Below are 2,609 nucleotides of genomic sequence, written 5' to 3' on the forward strand. Positions count from 1 at the left end.
CCCCTAACCTTAGGAGCCCTAACCTTAGGAGCCCTAACCTTAGGGCCCCTAAGGTCAGGGCCCCTGACCTGAGGGCCCCTGACCTGAGGGGGGCAGCTGGGGGCAGCTGGGTCAAAGCTGCGGTGGCAGCCGTGCATGCGAGGCGTTATTCTACCTCTGCTGTAGCGCCGACTCCGCTCTTCTGGATCCACTGACGCTATCAAACCGATTGACGTTTACAATATTTGCTCTGCTCAGCGGAATCCCCACAGTGGAAGGGTGGGGGCGTCGGGGGGGGGGGGGGGGGGGGTTGGGGGGGGGTGAGGGCGTCAGGGGGCGTGGCAGAGGGGGGGGGGTGAGGGGCGGGGCGGTCGGGGGGGGGATGGTGTTTATATGTTTCCTCCAGTCCCCCTGCTCACCCCTCGCAGGGAGCCACGCACATCCCCCTTATCGCTGCTCGGAGTGTAGAAAACACCGTCAGACAACAGACAACGCCCCCCCCCCCCCCCCCCCCCCCCCCGGCCCTAACCTTTAAGACAGGGTTAGGGTCAGTGGCGGATTTAGGTACGGGCGATACGGCCGCCCGGGGCGGCATTACAGGGGGGGGGCGGCACGAGCACACAAAAAAAAAAAGATCAGCGCATTTTCTATTAATCATCATACCCCCCCCCAAACAATTCCGCCAGACCCCAATCGCTCCCCCCGTCAACAATTACGCCAGACCCAATCGCCCCCCCCCCCCAGGTCAACAACTTTCCGGGGGGGGGCGCACGGAGGGGGTGTCCCCCGGGGCGCAATTCAATGTAGAACCGCTACTGGTTAGGGTCAGGGTTTAGCTAACCCTCCCAGCACCATGACAGGGTTAGGGTCAGGAGGTGGAGGAAGAGATGGAGGAGGAGGAGAAGAATAAGGAGGGGGAGGATGAGGAGGAGGAGGAGGAGGAGGAAGAGGAGAATACGTTGCAGGCGGTAACGACAGCCGCTTTCATCTCCAAAAGCTGTGAGATGAGAATGTCAGTGAAAACAGAGCGCTGCGAAATTAATCCCACCAAGAAAGATTAGCTTTAGCGCTGTAAGTGAAGCTATCAGCTCGCTCGGACAGACAGGTTGGCAGGCAGGGGATAGGAAACAAGTGGAGTGAAGTATTTTATTCTTATTTTTATTCTATTTGTCACCTTATCTTTAATATTTTTTCAAGCACTGCCACTTTAATTTCACTGCATTTCTTGTCTTTGTATGTTTCGTGTGAGTTGAAGGTTCTGAAGTTTAAAAATAAAACAGAAAAAGCACCAGTGTTGTGACAGTCTACGCACAAACGTTTTGTTCCCTGAAGACGTGGTCCCAGGTGGCTAGGCTAGCAGGCTAGCTGCGCGCTAGGCTGTCAGGCCTGTGATCGCTAGGCAGCACTGCCGGCAGAAGCTTGAGGCTGCTGTCATCCTCATGGGTTTTTAACGTCGGTTTTGTGACTGGAATAACTAAACAACTCACTGACATGAGTTATCAGATAGATCAGAGCGATATATCACCAACAAACAGCACACACGCTCACAAGTGAGATATGTATACTTGATAGTTTGCCTCCATCAATGGAAATGATCCAACTCTGAGTCATCTCTATGCCCTATGGGTCTAAAATGTCCAACAAGTGGCCTTTACTCAACAGTTTGTGTGATTTGGGCTAGTGATATAGAAACTAAATGACCCATACTGCCCTAATTAGTTAATAACTCAGTAGCCAATAGCTAGCAGACCTAGCTCCCATCGAGGTGATGGAGCGGGTGATGGAGCAGGTGATGGGCTACGGCGGGGGCAGCCCATTGCTTTAGGAGACGTCTTTAAACACACGCCGCCGTTAAACCAGTCGCTCCACCCGAAGGCCTCGTTTGTTCATTCGTGTTCATTCATCATCATCATTTGTCATTATAATCAGTAATCCGATGATTTAGCAGTAAAAGGGAAGAGAAAGAATACATCGACTGATTGCGGATACCTGACATTTAGTTAATGGAAATTCATCCCATTTAATGTATTATGCAGGTAATGTAAATTTAAGGCTTGATTAATTCATGAATCACGAAAAGACAGAAAAGAAAAAAAAAGAAATCAGCAGTGGCCTAAAGTGAAGCCTCTCACTCATATGAACTATTCACAAGAAGTCTGTCCACTCAATAGGGTTAGCATGACCTATTGATGGTGCTACGACCTGACGATGCGCTAGCGTAGCGCCGTACCGTAGTGGAGCCCCCCCCCCCCCCCTCCCCCAGTCTGGACGTTTAGATGCAGGAAGAGGAAGTTAAGAACCAGAGAGAAAACAATACGACTCCAGCAGCCTCTATGCGTTGCCGCGGTAACCTTCACACAATACTTATGGGGGTAATCTCCGTGGCAACCCAAGAGGAACGCAGAGACAGTGGAGCAATGCGTTCTATTTTAGAGGCGGGCGGGCGGGCGAGGGGGGTAGGATGGAGTGAACCGGGAGAGAGCGAGAGAGCGAGGGAGACAGAGACAGAGAGAGAGAGAGGCTGTGGTCCTTGTGTTTGTTTATGCCAGAGACACCGGGCCGCGGCTTCACCGGGGAGCAGATCCCCAACCGGCCCCATCCATCACCTGCTACTGGTCTGCCTCAGCCTG

Source organism: Micromesistius poutassou (assembly GCF_964030765.1).
Source record: "Micromesistius poutassou genome assembly, chromosome: 19".
Lineage (NCBI taxonomy): Eukaryota > Metazoa > Chordata > Actinopteri > Gadiformes > Gadidae > Micromesistius > Micromesistius poutassou.